Source organism: Amblyraja radiata, chromosome 20 (assembly GCF_010909765.2).
Source record: "Amblyraja radiata isolate CabotCenter1 chromosome 20, sAmbRad1.1.pri, whole genome shotgun sequence".
NCBI classification, from domain to species: Eukaryota; Metazoa; Chordata; class Chondrichthyes; order Rajiformes; family Rajidae; genus Amblyraja; species Amblyraja radiata.
Genome location: NC_045975.1, coordinates 45894998 through 45902497, shown reverse-complemented (window position 1 = coordinate 45902497; position 7500 = coordinate 45894998). Strand labels below are relative to the sequence as shown.

Below are 7500 nucleotides of genomic sequence, written 5' to 3'. Positions count from 1 at the left end.
TACATAATTCACATCATTTTGTGCACGACATATACAGGGGGTTGCAGTGTTTTGAAAGTGATGTAAAATTTAACATATTTCAGACAACGATAGCCCCACCCCTTGCTTACCCCAAAGAACAAAATTTCCAATTTATATACAATATTAAATAATCGTCATTTGCACAATTTTGTGTGGCTAACGGGAGGTTCTCATACTTCCTCTTGAGTAACCTGCGTTGGGAAAACAGAATTTTGGCGTGTTCAGGATGTCAAATAGCGTTGGAACTGCATTGCAATTTAGCCTCTCATTGGTCTGCCTGTTGGAAAACTAGTCAAGTTCAGTGTTCAGAACAAAGACAGCAGGTGGTTGACAAGTGCACCAGAGTTTGGTGGAGGAGATCTTGTCGACGAGTATTCTGGACCCGCTGTCGACATCTGAAATTACAGAAAATCTCATATTGGATTAACTAAGAAGGAAAAAATGTAGTTATAACTACATATCTGCAGAATGAATGATATATCATTTAAGTGCAATTGTTCGGTTGTGGGGAGAGACCTGTATATTGAAGATGCATTTTGCCACTAATATGTCAATTTACCTTCAATGTTGAAGAGCTTATTTAAAACTTCTAATGTAGACCATTTAAATAATTTTCTTTCTATCCTCTTTTGGACCTAAGACAGGGCTGCCAACTCTCAGGCAGAGACAGACTGAGAGAGAGGGGAGGAAGTGAGAGAAAGGCAGATGGGGCAGAGACCGAGATAGAGAGAGACAGGGAGAGAGGAGAGAGAGAGAAGCGGCAGAGAGAGACAGGGAGAGAGGGAGAGAGAGAGAGAGAGAGAGAAGGGGCAGAGAGAGATGGGGAGAGAGAAGGGGGGAGAGAGAGGAACGATGGCACGTTAAAACGTACAGCCGCCCCATTCTGACAGCCGCCGAACCCCGCACCGCACCATTGTACCCTTCTTCACAGTGGCCCAGCGATGTCTCGGCTCTGACAATTCGAGGGATCTAATCGGTAACTACACTAAGAGCTGCCCCGGGCCGCTGCGCTCCACGACTCGAATCTGAGGTTAAAATCTCGTGATGGGTGTGATGTGTCCTCTCTCCCCATCTCTCTCTCTGCCCCTTCTCTCTCTATCTCTCTCTATCTCTCTCTCTCCCCCTCTGGACCTTATTTTGGAGACTCCTGCCGTACAGAAACAAAAACTAAATGTACAGAAGAACAAAAATTGCTGACTTTATTATTGTGGTAATTTTAGATCTATTAAAAAAAATCTATTAACTTTCTAATGTACCAACAACCCTAGTAATAATAATAATAATAATAATAATTTGTTTATAGGGACAGTGCATATTAATGAACATTTGCATGTAAATATGCGAGATTGTAGCCAATCAGTAGCTAATTTCCGTCTCTAGTCCCAGGCGAAGGTAGGTGAAGTGTCTTGCCCAAGGACACAACGACAGTACAACACTCCAAGCCGGATTCGAACCGGCCACCTTCAGGTTGCCAGCCGAACACTTAGCCCATTGTGCCATCTGTCGTCCGAATGAGTGTTGATAGGGGAACAAAAAATAAAATTTTCAGGACAAAATAATGTCGACAGAAAACAATAATATTTCCTCACCTTTCTTTGATGTTGGGGAACCTGAAGAAAGACAGGTTGAGTTGTCAACATCGGCGATTAGAGCAATTTATACTGAACTGTAGATGTGGACGCCATGGACCCTTGGACTGTCGATGGTCGCGTCGCACAGACACATCTGCACTTTAGTCTGTTTGAACTGTTTTGACTATTTTACTGTTGTAATGTTCTTCTTATAAACCATGTGCGCAGGGTATCTAAATCTAAATTGTATTAGTTATTTAAGTTATGACATCGGATGGAAGCTGCATACCAAATCTCGTTGCGCTTATGTGCAATGACAATAAAAGATATTATTATTATTATTATTACTATTATTATTATTATAACCTTCTCTGCTGATCGGACGATTTGCTGCAGCCTCCAGGTGTCGTGCTTGGTGGCTGAGCCAAACCAGACCATGATGAAGAAGACTCTACGATGGCCGTGTAGAATTGGACCATCATTACCTGTGGCAGATTGTGTTTCCTCAGCTGCCGTAGGAAGTACATCCTCTGTTGTGCCTTTTTGACTGTGGATTTGATGGTAGCCCCCCACTTAAGGTTCCTAGAGATGATGGTTCCCAGGAACTTAAAATACTCCACAGATGTGACTGTGGTGTTGTTGATGGTGAGTGGGGTGAGGGGAGGGGGAGCTCTCCTAAAGTCTACAATCAATTCCACTGTCTTAAGAGCATTGAGCTCTAGGTTGTTGTGATGGCACCAGGACGCCAGCTGTGACACTTCCTGTCTGTAGGCAGATTCCTCCCCATCCTGGATCACTACAATCAGGGTTGTGTCGTCCGCAAGCTTGAGAAGCTTGACAGGTGTGCAGTCGTTGGTGTTGAGAGTGTAGAGGAGAGGAGAGAGTACGCAGCCTTGCGGTGCTCCTATGCTGAGCGTTTGCGGGTCCGAGATGTGTTTTCCCAGCCTCACATGCTGCTTCCTGTCTGTCAGGAAGCTGGTAATCCACCGACAGAGGGGTTCAGGCACAGTCAACTCGAATAAAGTACCATTTGGTGGCACTTTATTACTAATTTGTAGACAAAATACAACCGTTCCCCGAATTGTATAGGTAGTATAGTTCTGATCTTGAATTAACCTTGAATTGAATTTGTCTGCAGAGAATTTAAAACCTGTTGATCCCTTTGATGAAGGAATAAATTGTAGAATTTACACAATGGCATACACAACTGCCTTTCAGAGAACTTTCTGTTTAATTAGTTGTCATGTCCTTGCAGAAAAAGTGGAATAAATAAGTACATGATCCATAGGCCTCCATTCTCTACATATCCACGTGTTTATCTAAAAACATCCTCCATACTATTATCATATCTGCCTCCACACCACCCCGGCAGTGTGTTCAAGGCACCCACCATTCTTTGTGTAAAAAACTTGTTCAGCACATCCCCTTTAAACATTGTTTCCCTCAACCTCTAGTCTTTTCCACTGACAGAAAAAGCTTCTGACTGTCTATGTTATCTTTGCCTCTTTACTTCACATAACTTTAGATACTTTACAGTCACCCAGCAGTATATATGCATTCAAGGGAAAGCCAGGTAAATATTCAAGGAGAAAAGAGTAGAAACATTGTAGAAGAAGAGGAGGATTCTGTTTCTTTGCTGAAACAAATTTATAATTTGTAACATTTAACATTTTTAATTTCAGTATTTGGTTGCCAGTAATTTCAGATAACATAAAGATTGGAGACATTACCAGAATTTTGGGATTAATATAGCTGAAATTAACTTTGGGCTGTTTAACTGTTTTATGCTGAGGAAGGACATTATAGCCATAGAGGGAGTGCAGAGAAGGTTCACCAGACTGATTCCTGGGATGTCAGGACTTTCATATGAAGAAAGACTGGGTAGACTTGGCTTATACTCGCTAGAATTTAGGAGATTGAGAGGGGATCTTATAGAAACGTACAAAATTCTTATGGGGTTGGACAGGCTAGATGCAGGAAGATTGTTCCCGATGTTGGGGAAGTCCAGGACAAGGGGTCACAGCTTAAGGATAAGGGGGAAATCCTTTAGGACCGAGATGAGAAGAAACTTTTTCACACAGAGAGTGGTGAATCTCTGGATCTCTCTGCCACAGAGGGTAGTTGAGGCCAGTTCATTGGCTATATTTAAGAGGGAGTTAGATGTGGCCCTTGTGGCTAAGGGATCAGGGGTATGGAGAGAAGGCAGGTACGGGATACTGAGTTGGATGATCAGCCATGATCATATTAAATGGCGGTGCAGGCTCGAAGGGCCGAATGGCCTACTCCTGCACCTATTTTCTATGTATGTATCTATGTATGCTCTTCCAATCAAATATTGACTGATTAATAATTTGCATAAATTATTCAAATTTATGGCCTGCAAAATCATGGATGAATGTTAATAATAGCATATGTATTGTTATCATGTGTACATTTGAAAGAAAAGACTGATTTTTTCCTATACGTCTTTATTAATGAGACACTGCATTTCCTTGAACTCCTGGAAAATGCTCGTAACATTCTCATTGAAAAATAGTTTGTTATCATGGCTTCATTCATTAAGGCAATCAAAACTACTGGCAATTTTCCCCAGGTTTCTATCCACTTATTTCCCACCAGCTACTTGGATTGAAAATAAAACCATGGGTAATGCATATGAAGAAGAAGAAGTCCGAAGAAGGGTCTCGAAACGAAACATCTCCCCTTCCTTCTGTTCAGAGATGCTGCCTGTCCCGCTGAGTTACGGCAGCATTTTGTAAATTCGGTAATGCATATGAACTGTTTTATAGTCCTCTCAGTCAGGAGGACAGTAAAATATCTATTAAAGCTGTGAAGCCTTATATATACGTGCCATCTCCTTTAATAACTCTCTCAGATTTGGCTACTTCCCAGGGTTCATACATATGGGAGCAGAATTAGGCCATTTGGCCCATCAATTCCACTCCGCCATTCAATCCTGGTTGATACATCTTTCACTCTCTCCCTGCCTTCATCCCGTAACCTTTTACACATTTACTAATCAAGAACCTGTTAATCTCTGCTTTAAAAATACCCAAAGACTTGGCCTCCACTGCCATCTGTAGCGATTTTCACCGATTCACCATCCTTGGGCTACAGTTTTGTGATACCTTCAAAAACAACAATTTATGATGAAAGGATTTCAGTCATCTTGATAAGATTTCTGTTCCTGATTACCCTGAAATCTATGGAAAAGAAACGGATGAAGACAAAGAAAAAACAAGAAGCTTTTCAATGTACCTCAGTACACATGACAACAATAAAACTAAACCTAAACTCCTAAGCTGTGAAGTTATTATTAATCATTGAACAGCCAGTGTAGGCACCGTGAATGTGATTCTAGTCACGAGAGGAGCTGTGCATACACTCGCTGTGCTTTAGCAAGGAAGAATGTTGCTAACTCTGTGAAATTTCACAGGAAGACCCTAAGATTTGTTTGCCTTGAGGCCCCCTAAGTTAGCTTGAAATAGTTAACAGTCACTTCGATAATTGAAATTCTATTCTGTTAGGACTGACCTTTGTAAGGTTGTGCATGATCCTCTGAAAGTCTGCATTTAACAGAGGACAGAGCTGTTAGTGCTGCACTCATCCATGCAAGTATCCTAATGTGCATTGTAAATAATGAAGACGCCTTCACAGTAATCAGGAGGTGCATGATTCACCACAGCCTCTGGCCTGCTCTTGTGCCTATAGTATTTATATGGGTTAAGTTTCTTGTCCATGGTGATATCCATGATGGTAGGGAAATCAATGGTGGTAATGCCGTTCATTGACAAAATGTAATGATTACATTCCCTGTTCTTGGAGTGATTATTGGCCTGGTCTATTTTATTGTGCAAATGGCACTTGCTATTCACTAGTCGATGTCTAATTGCTGTTTATGTCTTGTTGCATAATTCACATTTGCTGAAGAGTGTGAATGAAATTGTGTGAAATTGAAATAAAGAATGTGAACACGAAATATGTTGTAAGCTGGAAAGGATATAGAGAGGATTTACGAGGATGATGCCTGTACTCGAGGATCTGAACTATCGGGAGGTGTTGAGCAGGATGGGACTATTCCTTGGAGCGCAGGAGGATGAAGGTTGATCTCATAGACAAAATGTGTCAGAAGGAACTGCAGATGCTGGCTTAATCCAAGAATAGACACAAAAAGTGACTCAGCGGGTAAGACAGAGTGTGTATGAAGGAACTGCAGATGCTGGTTTAAACTGAAGATAGACACAAAAAGCTGGAGTAATTCAATGTAGTTACTCCAGCATTTTGTGTCAAACAGCATCTCTGGAAAAAAGGAGCAGGTGACGATTCGGGTGGAGACCTTTCTTCAGAGGGTAACGAGAGAAATAGATGATAATATAGAGAGATAGAGAAGAAATGAATAAAAAATATGAATAAAGTGACAATGCTAAAGGAAAGTATTAGCTGTAAGCAATGTGAAGAGTTACAACACAATGAGACTCATCAAGATGACTTTGAAGCGAGTGCAACGACTTGGGTGGGGGAAGGACAGAGAGAGAGGGGTTGCAAGGGTTTCTTGAAATTAGAGAAATCAAAATTCATACCACTGAATACCCAAGGAAATATGGGATGCTGTTCCTCCAATTTGCGTTTAGCCTCACTCCGACAATGGAGGAATCCTAGGACAGAAAGGTCTATGTCGGAATGGAAAGGAGCAGTAACGTGTCCAGCAACTGGGAGATCAGGTAGGTTTCAGTCGGGCTGAGTGAAGGTGTTCAGCGAAACGATCGCCCAGTCTATGTTGGTCTCGCCAATGAATAAGAGTTCACAACTTGATCAACGGATACAGTAGATGAGGTTGGAGGATGTGCAAGTGAACCGCTGCCTCACCTGAAAGGACTGCCGTGGTCCCTGGACTGAGTCAGGGAATGAGGTGTAGAGACAGGTGTTGCATCTCCCTGCGGTTGCAGGGGAAGAAAGCTAGGGATTGCGTGGGAAGGGATGAGATAACCAGGGAATGAGTTACTGAGTAATTGTCACAGGTAAATTTAGTTTAGTTTAGAGATACAGCATGGAAACATTTCTTTCCACCCACCAAGTTGATGCCAACCGTCAATCACCCATTCACACGAGTTCTACGTTAACCCGCTTTCTCATCCACTCCCTACACACTATTGAAAGTTGAAGGAAGTAAGTATACAGTGCAGCACAGCAGGGAGAGCTGCTGCCTCAAGTGACAGCCCAGTTCGATCCTGACCTCGGATGCTGTCTGTGTGTGTATTTTGTACATTCTCCCTGTGACAGCATGGGTTTTCTCCAGGTGCTCCAGTTTCCTCCCACATCCCAGATATGCAGGTTAATTGGCTTCTGTAAATTGCCCCTAGTGTGTAAGATAGAACTAGTGTACAAGTGATTGCTGATCATAGACTCATAGAATGATACAGTGTGGAAACAGGCCCTTCGGCCCAACTTGCCCACATCGCCAACATGTCCCAGCATGTCCCGTGCCCGTGTTTGGTCCATATCCCTCCAAACCTGTCCTTTCCATGTACCTGTTAGTTTCTTAAATGTTGGGATGGTCCCTGCCTCAACTGCCTCCTCTGGCAGCTAGTTCCATACACCCTTTTGTGGGAAAAAGTTATCCCTCAGATTCCTATTAAATCTTTTCCCCTTCAACTATGTCCTTTAGTTCTCGATTCCACTCCTCTGGGCAAGAGCCTCTGTGCATCTACCCGATCTATTCCTCTCTTGAATTTATACATCTCTATAAAATCACCCCTCAGCCTCCTGCAGTACAGTATAATAGTAAGATTAAACGAGAACTTACCAGTTTGAAGTTTGATCTGTATTTTATGAGGAGTTACGATGGGGGATTACGTGAAGAACCCGCTCAGCGCGCATGCGCGGCATACTTCCAAGCAGTGGTGTGGAA

The 7500-nt window shown here is 42.5% G+C and overlaps 1 long non-coding RNA gene across 1 annotated transcript in view; it reads right to left on the bottom strand.

The window, feature by feature from the left end:
• LOC116984461 overlaps positions 1–1706 on the bottom strand; it is a 1749-nt gene extending 43 nt beyond the window's left edge. The window contains exons 1-2 of the long non-coding RNA XR_004415035.1: positions 1611–1706; positions 1–406 (exon numbers count right to left, since the gene is read on the bottom strand). The exon at positions 1–406 is cut by the window's left edge and continues 43 nt beyond it. This is a non-coding gene — a long non-coding RNA (uncharacterized LOC116984461). The remainder of the gene's footprint in view (positions 407–1610) is intronic.
• Positions 1707–7500: the final 5794 nt, after the last annotated feature.